The following is a 14,994-nucleotide window of genomic DNA, read 5'->3' as shown; positions in this document are numbered from 1 at the left end:
TTGTACTATCCAAAAATTTATTCCCAGTCTGTAGGTTCTCTTTTGACTCTTTTGGTGAAGTCTTTTGAAGAGCATAGGTGTTTGACTTTTAGAAGATCCCAGTTATCTAGCTTATCTTCTGGGGTTTGTGCATTGATGGTTATGTTTTGTATCCTGTTAATGCCATGTATTAGGGCCTGTAGCGTTTGTCCTATTTTTTCTTCTATGAACTTTATAGTTTTTGGCTTTATATTTAGGTCTTTGATCCATTTTGAATTAGCTTTTGTATACAGCATGAGGTATGGGTCCTGTTTCATTTTTTTGCAAATGGATATCCAGTTTTGCCAGCACCATTTGTTAAAAAGACTGTCTTTTCCTCATTTGATGCACTTTGGGTCCTTGTCGAAGCACAGGTGACCATAGGTGGATGGATTTACATCTGGGTTCTCAGTTCTGTTCCATTGATCAATTTTTCTGTCATTGTACCAGTACCAGGCTGTTTTGACTAGTAAGCTGTATAGTAGGTTCTGAGGTCAGGTAGTGTGAGTCCTCCTGCTTTATTCTTCTTCAGTAGTGCTTTACCTATCCAAGGTTTCTTCCCTTTCCATGTCAGGTTAATGATTAGTTTTTCCATCTCTTTGAAGGATGTTGTTAGTGTTTGTATCAGGATTGCATTGTATTTGTAAATTGCTTTGGGTAGAATTGTCATTTTCACAATGTTGAGTCTACCTATCCAAAAGCATGGTATGTTTTTCCATTTATTTAGATCCCTTTGGGTTTCTTGCAGTAGTGTTTTGTAGTTTTCTTTGTATAGATCTTCTATATCTCTGGTTAGATTTATTCTTAAGTATTTTTTTTTTTAGGGGTTATTGTAAATGGTGTTGTTTTCCTGATTTCCTTTTCATCGTTCTCTTTATTGGTATATAGGAATCCAACTGATTTTTGTATGTTTATCTTGTATCCTGCTACCCTGCTGAATCTTTCTGTTAGTTCCAGAGAGTTCTGTTAGTTCATAGAGTCTTTAGGGTTTTCTATGTATAGTATCATATCATCCACAAACAGGGACAATTTAACTTCTTCATTACCAATTTGGATGCCCTTTATTTCTTTTTCTTGCCTTATTGCTCTAGCTAGAACTTCCAGCACAATGTTAAATAGGAGTGGTGATAAAGGGCATCCTTGTCTTGTTCCTGTTTTCAAGGGGAATGTTTTCAGCCTCTCTCCATTAAGAATGATGTTGGCCGTTGGTTTAGCATAGATGTCCTTTATTATGTTGAGAAATTTCCTTTCTTTACCTATTTTATTGAGAGTTTTTATCAGGAATGGTCATTGGACTTTTTCGAATGCCTTTTCTGCATCAGTTGAGATGATCATGTGATTCTTTTCTTTGCTTTTATTTATGTGGTGGATTATGTTGATTGATTTTCCAATGTTGATCCATTCATCTCTTGATGGACATTTGGGTTGTTGACTAATGCTACTATTTTGACTGTTATGAATAATGCTGCTATGAACATTCATGTGCAGGTTTTTATGTGGACATAGTTTTAATTTCTCTTGGGTATATACCAAGCAGCGGAATTTCTGGGTCATGTGGTAATTTTATATTTAACCTTTTGAGGAACTGCCAAACTATTTTCTACAGCAGCTGCACCATTTCAGTCCCTTCAGTAATGTACAAGGGCTCTTATTTCTCTGCATCTTAGCTGGCACTTGTTATTTTCCTTTTTTTGTTAAATTAAGGCCACCCTACTGAGTGTGAAGTGATTTCTCATTGTGGTTTTGATTTGCATTTCCTTAATGGTGTCTAACATCTTTTCTTGTGCTTGTTGGCCATTTGTATATCTTCTTTGAAGAAATTTCTGTAAAGTCTTTGCTTGTTTTTTAATTGAGTTATATGTTATTTGTTGTTGCCTTGTAAGAGTTTCTATGTATTCTGGATATTTAACCCTTATTAGATACATTTTCTCCCATTCTGTAGGTTCTCTTTTCACATTCCTGATAATTTCTTTTCATGCACAAAAAATTTTTATTTTGATGAAGTCCAATTTATTTTTCCTTTTGTTACTCATAGTTTTGGTGTCAAATCTAAGAATCCATTGGCAAATCCAAGATCATAAAGACATAGCCCTATGTTTTCTTCGAATAGTTTTATGATTTTATCTCTTGGTTCAGGTAGTTGATCCATTTGGGGTTAATTTTAGCATATGGAGTGAGGTAGAGTGGTCCAACTTTATTTTTTTTTGCATGCGGTTATACAGTTATCTCAGCACCAATTGTTAGTCTATTTTTTTTCCCAGTGAATGATTTTGGCACTTTGAAAATCAGATGGCCATACATGTTTGGCTTTATTTCTGGACTTTCATTTCTATTCCATTGGTCTTATGTCTGTCTTTATTCCAGTATCATACTGTTTGATTACTGTAGCTTCGTAGTAAGTTTGAAATTGGAAAATATGAGTCCTCCCACTTTATTTTTCATTTTCAGTATTTGTTTTGGTATGTGGGGTCTCTTGCAATTCTATATGCCATTTCTGCAAAAAAGGCTATTGGAATTTTGATAGAAATTGAATTCATAGATCTCTTTGGAGAGTATTGTCATATTAACAGTATTAAGTCTTCCAGTCCATGAACATGAAATGTCTTTCCATTTATTTAGGTCTTTAATTTTTTTAAGCAATGTTATATAGTTTTCAGTGCACAACTTTCGTATCTCCTTGGTTAAACTTATTGCTAGTTATTTCATTCTTTTTGATGCTATTGTAAATGGAATTATTTTCTTAATTTCCTTTTCAGAATATTCATTGCTGCATATAGAACCATAGTTGATTTTTTTGTGTTGACCTTGGTAGAACTTCCAATACAGTGTTGAATAGCAGTGGTGAAAGCTCGCAACCTTATATCGTTTCTTATCTGAAGGGGAAGGCTTTCAGTCTTTCACCATTGAGTATGATGTTGGCTGTGGGCTTTTCATAAATACCCTTTATCAAGTTAAGGAAGTTCCATTCTAGTCCCAGTTTTTGTCATGAAAGAGTGTTGAATTTTGTATACGTATTTATGTTCTTGCAGCTTTACCTGTGTGGTCTGTCTTCTGTGCCTTTTTAATGGTAGATCTGATATCTGAAGGTTTGTTGTTGTCGTTGTTGTTTTTAGTCTTTTTCTTCCATTTCTTTCCTGAGTTTTACAGTGTTTGTTTTACCTCCTCTTATTGTCTGGCTATCTCGTCTCTGAGTTCTTAAATTTCTGACCTGAGACCTTCATAGCTGCCTTAAGAATTTTTTCAATTCATATTTTAAAAAATAGGATTATAATTTTCATCTACTTTGTAATGATATTTTTCTGTTGAGTTTTCTTTGTCACGAGTTGTGCTGCTTTTTCACATTTTTTTCTTGTAATATCTTTGAGTGGATATTTACCACTTTTTTTGTTGTTCATATTTGATAAAGATTGGCTTTCCCAAACCATCTGGTAGAAGGGACTGGGAAAATGTTAAGAGCAAGGTAGTCTTCAGTCTTCTCTGCCCAAGGTCTTTGTCCTCTGTTGTTCTCATGGATTCTTTCTTCAAAATATAGCCACACCTCCTTTGCCTCAATACATGGTTACATGGTTTAAAATGTCTGAACTACCAGCCATGTGTTTCCCCAGGTCCTTACTAGCTTCTGCTACCAATGGATACAGCTTGTATACAGGAGTTCTTTGTACTATTCTTTCAACTTATCTGTAAGCTTGAAATTATTTAAAAAATAAGAAGTTATGAAAGAAAAGTGCTTGCCTTATTTTTGAGGTATATCACTTCTAGACCACCCTCTACTCACCCTCACAGCACTTTCTGCACCTCCTTTCTCTAGCTCCTCCTGAGATTCCTCAATTCAGTCTCAGTACTAAACATTACAGTTCCCACTTAGGATAAGACCCCCACTTTCTGGGAGTGAAAATTTGCTATTCCTCAACTAGGCTTTTTCCATACTACTTCTACCATGCTCTGATTTGGCATCTTGCATAAGTCCAACTAGTCTTAAGTACTTTGGGCCATATTTACTTGTAATTTGACATTTTCACATATTTATTATCTCTTAGTTTTACTGATAGGAGCCCTGGTCAGTGGCTGAATGCTTTGCTGTGCTAACTGAAAGGTCGGCAGTTTGAACCCACCAGCTAGCTGCTCCACAGGAGAAAGATGTGGCAGTCTGCTTCCATAAAGATTACAGCCTTGGAAACCCTATCAAGCAGTTCTACTCTGTCCTGTAGGGTCACAATGAGTCAGAATCGACTTGACGGCAGTGGGAAAGAGGGAGAGTTTCACTGAAGATGTAGGGTTTTTTCCCTTTTCTTTCTTTCTTTTTTTTTTTTTTTTAAACATTCTCTTTGTTGCTGTGTATGAGTTCTAGGAGAAGAATCGGAAACTTTGGAATTGCTGTTAATGTTCCAACTGGAACTTGAAGAATAGCGTTGGATATTATTAAATAATTTCTAAATAAGCCATTGGTGAAAGAAATCTTGAAGGAAATTAAAAGTATTTTTAACTGAAGGGTAATGAAAATAGTGTATATCAGAACTGGTATATGAGCTGCAGCAATGCTTAGAGGGAATTTAAAACCTTAAATATCTACTAGAAAAGAAGAGAAGCAGGAACATCAATGACCTAAGCATTCATCCTAACAAGTTAGAAGAGTAATAGACAGTTAAACACAAAGAAAATAGAAGGAAATAAGAAATAAAAACAAATTAATGAAGTAGAAAGCAAACTTACTATATCCTGCAGATAGAGAGACTGCAAAGGTTTTTAAGAAGGATAGTGACATGATCATATTTGTTTTCCAGAAAGAGACCTCTGGCAGCAGTGTGGAAAATAGATAGAGGAGAAAAAACTAATCTGAGAAGCCAGTTAGGAGGCTTTTTCAATCACTAGTTCAGGTAAGAGATGGTGATGGCCTGGTCTAATGTGGGATGGAGAGGAAGGAACATATTACAGGGATTGAGCTGAAAAAATAGGTTTAAGTACCATGTCCAGAAAAGAATTTTGGGTGTGGTTACTGATATTTGGAACTGATTGGAAACAAATGGACCAGAAACTTTACTAAGTCTTTGAAGAAATTGTTTTTGCAAATAAACTACAAGCCTGGTGTATCAGTTAAGGTTCAACTAGAGAAACAGAGCCAGTTGAAGATAGATATATATGTAGAGAGAGAGATTTGGCTTACAGAATTGTAGGAGCTGGCTAGACCAAAATCCATAGGGCAGGCCATCAGGGAGGGTAGACTGAAATTGATGGGCACAACTAAAGCTGCTGCCCACAAGTGAATTTTTTCTGTCTCAGGAAAGACTTAACCCTGTTTTTAAGGCCTTTCTACTGATTGAATCAGGCCCATCCAGATTATTTAGATAATCTCTCTTACTTAAAGTCAAGTGTAAGGACTTTAATTACGTCTACAAAATACCTTCACAGCAAGATTAGTGTGTGATTGAATAAGTAGTGACTGTACTCTAGCCAAGAGCTCGATTACTAACCAAAAGTTTGGCAGTTGAATCCACCAACTGCTCCTTGAAAACCCTATGGTGCAGTTCTTTTCTATTCCGTAGAGTCACTATGAGTCAGAATCAACTTGACAGCAACAGGTTTTGGTTTGGTACTCTAGCCAATTCATAGCGACCCTGTAGGACAGAGTAGAACTACCCCGTAGGATTTCCAAGGCTGTAAATCTTTGTGGAAGCAGACTGCCACATCTTTTGTGGGTTTGAACTGCCAGTCTTTTGTTTAGCAGCCAAACGTTTCAACCACTGTGCAACCAGGGCTCCTATAGGGTCGCTGTAAGTTGGAATCAACTCAGCGGCAGTGGTTTGGTTTTGGTTTTGGTACTCTAGCCAAGTCTATACATCAAAAACAAAACCACACACTGTGCGTGTGGTAAACCAAAAATCAAACCTGTTGCATCGAGTTAGTTCCGACTCATATAGGGTCGCCATGAGTCGGAATTGACTCGACAGCAATGGGTTTGGTTTTCAGTTTACCACACACTTGGCTTGCAAAATTCTGTGATTATTCAATCCTTGAAACAACCTTTAGGCCCCCAAACCTTTGGGAGCCATAACTGTGCTACAAAAACTGTATCCCCCAAGAAGGGCATAGTCTCTAATTTACATTCAGAATAGTAACTCTGAATTTCTATCAGGTATGAATGATGAGGCTGTCAACTGAAAATGAGAAGTAGATCCACTGTTGCGAATTAGTTGGTAGTATATACCATGTATACACTGATGAAACGTTAACATGCCCAAAGCTTAAAGAGCCTATGGAATATATGGATAGAGGTATCCAGAATGTAGTTGGAAAGTCTGTAGTGATAGAAGCTAAAAGTAGAGTTTTAGAACCTCCTCAGTTCTAGGTCAGTAAAAATGGAAAAAAATATTTAAGAATTGAAAGCAGGAAAGAGAACGATAAAGCCATGGGGCATACCAGCATTTAAGGAAGGAAGAACAGTTGGTGAGCAAGTAATGATTATCAGACACGGTATGAAAGCCAAAGAATGGTGTTAAGGAAGTCAAGAGAGGAAATAGATTCAAAGAGTAGATGATTTCACAGTTGAACAATAGAAGCTTTTCCAATACAATCAAGAAAAAGACAAAGATATCAATACTATGATCCTTAGTCACTGTTGTGTTTGCTACCTTCTATTCTTCTTACAGGTTTCAATCTCCCTTGTACTTCCTTGAGAAGCAGTGTTTGACACCCTTCTCATCCGCATCCAGACATCCATCCCCCAAGTTTGAGTTAGGAATTTCTCTTATATATTCCCACAGCACAGTATACTTCCTCAGTAACGGCACATGTTACTTGAATTACAGTAGTTTATTATTCTGTGTCTCTTATTAGAATGAAAGCTCCATGAACATAGGAACTGTCCATCTTGTTCAGCAGTGTACCCTCAGTGCCTAAAATAACTATTAACCATATTAAGCAAAGAATGATTAAATATTAAGCAAAGAATGAATAAATAAGTCCAAGAACATAAAGTAGGTGTAGCCAAATGATCCTAAAAAGTAAGAGAAATAATTTGTAAAAGTAAGTTATGTCTTAGCTGAGCTTTAACAAATACAATGAAATCAAGAGTTTGAATTGAAAAGAAGCAGTTACCCAGGAATAACAGATTTCTGAGAGGTCTCTTAAATGTTATAACACTTTACTGAAAAACATAAAACCTAAATAAATGAAATATATTAGACTTATGGAGAATATTCAGTTTTATAAGCTGTCAATTCCAAAATTAATGTATAAATGTAAGTTTAATAAAAATCACAAGGTATACATGAACCTTGATAAGTTGGTATTAAGATTTATGTGGAAAGAATAAATGACCAAGTAAAGCTAATACAATTTTAATGAAGAACAAAGAGGAAGAAATTACTCTACTTATTATAAAAGGTATAACAGTTATACTGTGTTATAGTACAGGAGCATATAGGTAAATTAATGAAACAGAAAAGAGATCCTAAAAACAAGCTGTGCGTGTATGTGTATGAACTTTGGAAATGCCTGCAGTAGCATTTCCTATCAGTTTGGAAAGACTAGAATATTTAATAAAAGGTGCATGTACAGTTGTTAACCATATCAAAAAGTAATTAAATCCATCTGACATCATACATAAAATTTATTTTTAGGTGGATTATAATCCTAAATGAATCTAGGAAAATTGAATGTTGTCAAAATATCCTAGGCATTAGTGAGCTGAAATGGACTGTTATTGGCCATTTTGAATCAGATAATCATATGGTGTACTATGCCAGGAATGACAGATTGAAGAGGAATGGGTTCACATTCATTGTCAAAAAAGAACATTTCAAGATCTCTCCTGAAGTATAATACAGTCAGTGATAGGATGATATCCATACGCCTACAAGGAAGACCAGTTAATATGACTGTTATTCAAATTTACACACCAACCACTAATGCCAAAGAGGAGAAAATTGAAGATTTTTACCAACTTCTATAGTCTGAAATTGATCAAACATGCAGTCAAGATGCACTGATAATTTCTGGTGATTGGAATGCGAAAGTTGGAAACGAAGAAGGCTTGGTAGTTGGGAAATACGGTCTTGGTGATAGAAATGATGCCAGAGATGGCATGATAGAATTTTGCAAAAACAATGACTTCTTCATTACAAATACATTTTTTCAACAACATAAATGGCGACTATACGTGTGAACTTCACCAGATGGAAACACAGGAATCAAATTGACTACATTTGTGGAAAGAGACAATGGAAAAGCTCAATATCATTTGTCAGAACAAGGCTCGGGGCCAAATACGGAACAGACCATTAATTGGTCATATGCAAGTTCAAGTTGAAGCTGAAGAAAATTAAAACAAGTCAACGAGAGCCAAACTATGACCTTGATTATATCCCACCTAAATTTAGAGACCATCTCAAGAATAGATTTGACACAACACTAATGATCGAAGACCAGACGAGTTATGAGAAAACAGCAGTGATATCATACATGAAAAAAGCAAAAGGTCATTAAAAAGACAGGAAATAAAAGACCAAAATGGATGTCAGAAGAAACTCTGAAACATGCTCTTGAATGTAGAGTAGCTAAAGCAAATGGAAGATATGATGAAGTAAAAGAGCTGAACAGAAGATTTCAAAGGGCAGCTAGAGAAGACATAGTAAAATATTATAATAAAATGTGCCAAGACCTGGAGATAGAAAACCAAAAGGGGAGAACATGCTCTGCATTTCTCAAGCTGAAAGAACTGAAGAAAAAATTCAAGCCTGGAGTTGCAATTTTGAAGGATTCTATGGGCAAAATATTGAACTCAAGCTGAAAGAACTGAAGAAAAAATTCAAGCCTCGAGTTGCAATTTTGAAGGATTCTATGGGCAAAATATTGAACATTGCAGGAAGCATCAAAACAGATGGAGGAATACACAGAATCGCTGTACCAAAAAGAATTTGTCAAAGTTCAACTATTTCAGGAAGTAGCATATGACCAAGAACAGATGATATTGAAGGAAAAAGTTCAAGCCGCACTGGAGGCATTGGTGAGAAACAAGGCTCCAGAAATTGACGGCATACCAGTTGAGATGTTTCATCAAAGGGATGCAATGCTGGAGGTGCTTACTGGTCTATGCCATGAAATTTGGAAGACAGCTACTTGGCCAACAGACTGGAAGAGATCCATATTTTTGCCCATTCAAAAGAAAAGTGATCCAACTGAATGCAGTAATTATCGAACAATATCATTAATATTACACTCAAGTAGAATTTTGCTGAAGATGATTCCAAAGCAGCTGCAGCAGCACATTAACAAGGAACGTCCAGAAATTCAAGCCAGATTCTGAAGAGGATGTGGAACACGAGCTGTCATTGCTGATGTCAGATGGATCTTGGCTGAAAACAAGAGAATATCCGAAAGATGTTTACCTGTGTTTTATTGACTATGCAGAGGCATTCGATTGTGTGGATCTGTTATGGATTGAATTGTGTCCTCCAAAAATATATGCCATCTTGACTAGGCCATGATTCCCAGTATTGTGTGGTTGTCCACCATTTTGTCATCTGATGATTTTCCTATGTGTTGTAAATCCTACCTCTATGATGTTAATGAGATGGGATTATTGGCAGTTACGTTAATAAGGCAGGACTCAACCTACAAGATTAGGTTGTGTCTTGAGCCCATCTCTTTTGAAATATAAAAGAGAGAAGCCAGCAGAGAGACATGGGGACCTTGTACCACCAAGAAAGCAGCACCAGGAGCAGTGCGCATCCTTTGGACCTGAGGTTCCTGTGCAGAGAAGCTCCTAGACCGAGGGAAGATTCATGACAAGAACCTCCCTCCAGAGCCAATAGACAGAGAGACTTCCCTTGGAGCTAGTACCCTGAATTCGGACTTCTACCCTACTAGACTGTGAGTGAATAAACTTCTGTTTGTTAAAGCCATCCACTTGTGATATTTCTGTTATAGTAGCACTAGATAACCAAGGCAGGATCATAACAAATTATGAGTAACATTGCAAAGAGTGAGAATTCCAGAACACTTAATTGTCGCCATGCAGAACCTGTATATAGACCATGAGGCAGTCATTGGAACAGAACAAGGGGACACTGCACGGTTTAAAATCAAGAAAGATGTATGTCACAGTTGTATTCTTTCACTATACTTAATAAACCTGTATGTTGAGCAAATAACCCAAGAAGCTGGGCTATATGAAGAAGAATGAGGCATCAGGATTGGTAGAAGAGTCATTAGCAACTTGCGTTATCCAGATGACACAACCTTGCTTGTTGAAAGTGAAGAGGACTTCAAGCACTTACTAATGAAGATCAAAGACTACAGCCTTCAGTATGGATTATACCTCAACATAAAGAAAACAAAAATCTTCACAACTGGACCATTAAGCAACATCATGATAAATGGAGAAAATTTTGAAGTTGTCAAGGATTTCCTTTTACCTGGATCCACAATCGACACCCATGGAAGCAGCAATCAGGAAGTCAAATGACATACTGCATTGCAAAAATCTGCTGCAAAAGATGTCTTTTAAGTGTTAAAAATCAAAGATGTCACCAGAGGACTAAAGTGCACCAGACCCAAGCCTTGTGATAGTTTCAGTTGCCTCATATGCATATGAAATCTGGACAGTGAATAAGGAAGACCAAAGAAGAATTGATGCCTTCAAATTATGGTGTTGGCGAAGAATATTGAATATAGTGTGTACGCCAGAAGAACAAACAAATCTGTCTTGGAAGAAATACAGCCAGAGTACTCCTTGGATGCAAGGATGGCAAGACTTTGTCTCATGTACTTTGGACATGTTATCAGGAGGGACCAGTCCATGGAGAAGGACATCATGCTTGGTAAAGTAGACAGTCAGCGAAAAAGAAGAAGACCTTCAACGAGATGGATTGACACAGTGGCTACAACAGTGGGCGCAAGCTTGACAACGATTGTGAGGATGGCGCAGGACCGGGCAGTGTTTCGTTCTGTTGTACGTGGGGTTGCTATGAGTCGGAAATGACGCTGTAGCACCTAACAACAACAGTAATCCTAAATGTAAAAAGCAAAACTTTGGAATTCTTTCAGAAAAATATATAAAAGGATATCTCTAATGTTGAACAAGATTCAAAACGTACAAACCATAAAGGAAAATACTGATAAACTTGACTGATGTCTTCAGCAGCACATACATGTGGCCCCTGCGCAGAGATGACACACATATTCATGAAAGCATTCCATGTATTTTTTAAAACAACAGTTTTTAAAATATCTGTTAGTATTACAAAAGACACCATAAACAAAGTTTAATGACTAGGAGAGTATTGGCAGCACACATAACCAAGAGCCTCTGCAATAAAAAAGATAGTTCACGAAAGGGGAAAACCCAAATGGCCAGTAAACACATGAACAGATTCTGAAATTCATTAGAAGTCAGGAAATTGTAAATTAAATCCATAAGGTACTGTTTCACACTCATTAGAGTTACAGAAATTTTAAAATCTTATACCAAACATTAGTGAGAATGAAGTAGTAGGAACTCTCACACATTCTTGGTAGGAATGTGATTTGATACAACTACTTTGGAGAGAAGTTTGTAGTATCTAGTAAAAATGAAGTAAAACTGAAATCACAGATAATTTAAAACCCATAATATACCTTAGAGATATTTTGCATATGTATCTGAGGCATTATTTATAATAGCGAAGAAAAGGAAACAGCCTAAAGTCCTATAAATAGTGAATAAATAAAGAAGTAAATAGTGCATAAATTGTTACATAATAATGTGGAGTACTATATACAACAGGAGCCCTGGTGGCACAGTGGTTAAGAGCTCTGCTGCTAACCAAAAGGTTGGCAGTTAGACTCCACCAGCCCCTCCTTGAAAACTCTGTGGGGCAGTTCTGCTCTGTCCTGTAGTGTCACTGTGAGTCGGAATTGACTCAGTGGCAACAGGTTTGGGTTTTTTTTTTTTTTTTTTTTTTTTTATATATAACGGTTGAATGAACCAGATGTCCATGTATCAACATAGATTATTATTGAAAACAATGTTGAGTGGCAGAATAAAGCAAACAGCAAAAGGATATGTTGTTATTTATGTAAATTTAAAACAGGACAAAGGTATATACTGGGTACCTACAAATGCAGTAAAATTATAAACACATACACATCAATTTCAGGATAATGGTTCTCTTCAGGTAGGCAGAAGGAAGGGAAATGGACTGCTTGGGGTGGGGAGAAGAGATAAACCAAAAAGCCTGTGTATTTCAAGAAAAATAGAGTATGTTTATTTGTGTAAGCAGAGTATCTGTAGCTAACTTATGGTGCCATTGTGAAAAAAAAAAAAACCAAACCCGTTGCCGTTGAGTCGATTCTGATTCATAGCGACCCTGTAAGACAAGAGTAGAGCTGCCGCACAGGGTTTCCAAGGAGCCCCTACTGGATTAGAACTGCCAGCCTTTTGGTTGGCAGCCGAACTCTTAACCACTATGCCACCAGGGTTCAAAGACATAGTAAAATCAACAGTAGTTTTTAAAAACATCTATGGTGTCTTAGGAGCCCTGGTGGCATTGTTTACATTCTTCTGTACATTGTTTACATTCTTCACGTTGTGACACCATTCTCGCTATCTCTTCCCAAATTATTTCACCACCATTAACTTAGACTCCCTGCCCCCTAAACTTCTCATCTGTGCTTTAGAGTTACTATTGTCAATCTGATTCATATAAATAATTCTTTAAAAGAGTGCAGTGCTCAAGGCAAACATACTTTACTAATTGAGCTAAAGCGTTATTTGGTTTAAAGGTGACTTCAGGGTATAGTTTCGGTTCAAGCTTTAAAGATTATCTCTGGGCAATAAATAGATTCGGGGCCTACCTCCAGTTTCAGTGGGTTCAGTAAGTCTGGGTTCCATAGAATTTAAAATTCATTTCCACATTTTTAGCCCTTTTATTCAGGATCATCTACTGAGTCCTTGATCAAAACATTCAGTAATGGGAGCCGAGCAGCACCATCTAGTTCTTCAGGTCTCATGGGAAAGGAGGCAGTAGTTCAAGGAGGCAGTTAGTGCTGTGGTCCAGTTTGTCCTCCGGTTCCCATGTCTCCTTCTTCCTCTGCTGCTCCAGGTGAGACTAATTGTATATTAAATGACTGCTCACAAGCTTTTAAGACCCCAGGCACTATTCAGCAAACTAGTAGGTAGAACAGAAACTCTAAAAACAATTACTATACCAGTTGTCTGGTCTGTCCCACTAAACAGTGACTCTAAACCTTTGAATCAAGAAGACTACTCCCATGAGGTGCTTGGTTGACCTAACTAGTATCAGCAGCTGCTCCTCCTGCCTTTTTTTTTGGTTTTGTTGTTGTAAAATGATCTATATGTAATACAGTGTTTGCCAACTCGCTCTTTTTCTGGTATACAGCTTAGTGACATCAGTTACATTAATCAAGATGCCAGTTTTCCCATCACCATAAACATAAACTCACTACTTCCCAGAGAAGGGTTCCCCTTTTCCCCCTCTCTTCCCCAGGTAACCACTAATAACCATTGGTCTCTATACATTTACCTACTCTTGTCATTTCTTGTGAGATCATACAGTATTTGTCCTTTTTGTGATTGACTTACTTCACTTAGTATAATGTCTTCCAGGCTCATTCATGTTGTAGCATATATCAAGACTTCATTTCTCTTTGTGGTTGAATAGTATTCCGTTGTATATATGTGTACCATATTTTGTTTATTCATTCATCCAATGGTGGGCATTTAGGTTGTTTCAGCCTTTTTGCTGTTGGGAATAGTGCTGATATGAACATAGGTGTACATGTGTCCATTCACATCACTACTTTTAGGTCCCTCCTATACCTAGGAGTAGAATTGCTGGGTTATATGGTAGTTTCGTTCTTAATTTTTGGAGGAATTACCATACTGTTTGCCACAACAGTTGTACCATTGTACATTCCTACCAGCAATGGAAAGTGTTCCAATCTTCCCACATCCTCACTAACAATTGTTTTTGTTTTTATCATTGCCATTCTAGTAGAGGTAAGGTAGTATCTCATAGTTTTGATTTGTATCTCTCTAATGGCTAATTGAGTCAAACATCTTTTCATGTGCTTGTTGGCCACTTTGGTGAAATGTCTGTTCAAGCCCTTTACCCATTTTTTGATAGGGTTATTTGTCTTTCTGTTATTGAGTTGTAGAAGTTTTATATATATTTTGGATATTAGACCACTTGGATATTGGATGTTTTTCCAGTCTAGATTGTCTTCTTACTCTTTTAATGAAATCCTTTGATGAATAAAAGTATTTGATTTTCATGAGGACCCTGTTATCCATTTTGTCTTCTGCTATTCATGCATTTGTTGTTATAGTTGATAATCTATCATTAAAAAAAGCTAGCTCCCAGTTGGTAATAGGTAACCCAAGGTTGAGAAGGGACAGGGTTGACATGTCATGTGGTTCTTAACCATTGTCGTAAAACAATATGTGTACTAACTGTTTAATGAGAAACGGTTCTGTAAACTTTCATCTAAAGTACAATTTAAAAAGAAAGCTGGCTCCTACAGCTTTGCCCTTGTATTTTCTTCCAGAAGTTTTATGGTTTTAGTTTTCACATTTTGAATTAGCTTTTGTGTATGGTGTGAGGTACAGAATCCGATTCATTTTTCTGCATGTAGGAATCCAAATTTCCCAGCACCATTTATTATGAGACTGTTCATTCCCCATTGAATGGACTTAGCACCTTCATTGAAAATTAGTTCACCACAGATGTTAAATGGGTTTATTTTTTAAGTGCCTATAAAGTGTAATGCTCCTGCCCAATATACCAAAAACCCATTGCTGTCAAGTTGATTCCAACTCATAGTGACCCTATAGGACAGAGTAGAGCTGCCCCATCGGGTTTCCAAGGAGCAGCTGGTGATTTGAACTGCTGACCTTTCGGTTAGCGGCTAACCTCTTAACCACTGCACCACCAAGGCGCCCCTACCCAGTATAGTGCTAGAAAGTAAGCCCCCTAGGTT

General features: G+C 37.0%; 1 protein-coding gene across 5 annotated transcripts in view; it reads left to right on the top strand.

The window, feature by feature from the left end:
• The window catches only part of LOC101344199 (protein argonaute-3), a 194,706-nt gene that overhangs the window by 102,792 nt on the left and 76,920 nt on the right, over positions 1–14,994 (top strand). Inside the window, exon 1 of one of the 5 annotated variants that reach the window (XM_023727239.1) lies at positions 4,805–4,892. The exons of the other annotated variants lie outside the window; for them this stretch is intronic. The gene's annotated coding sequence lies outside the window, so the exon portion shown is untranslated. Of the gene's footprint in view, positions 1–4,804; positions 4,893–14,994 lie in introns of those variants that run through there. 5 annotated transcript variants of the gene reach the window in all.

The sequence above is a fragment of the Trichechus manatus genome, unplaced genomic scaffold (genome assembly GCF_000243295.1).
Source record: "Trichechus manatus latirostris isolate Lorelei unplaced genomic scaffold, TriManLat1.0 scaffold00015, whole genome shotgun sequence".
Taxonomy (NCBI): domain Eukaryota; kingdom Metazoa; phylum Chordata; class Mammalia; order Sirenia; family Trichechidae; genus Trichechus; species Trichechus manatus.
Note: the sequence above shows the minus strand (reverse complement) of the source record. Positions and strands in the feature narration are given on the sequence as shown.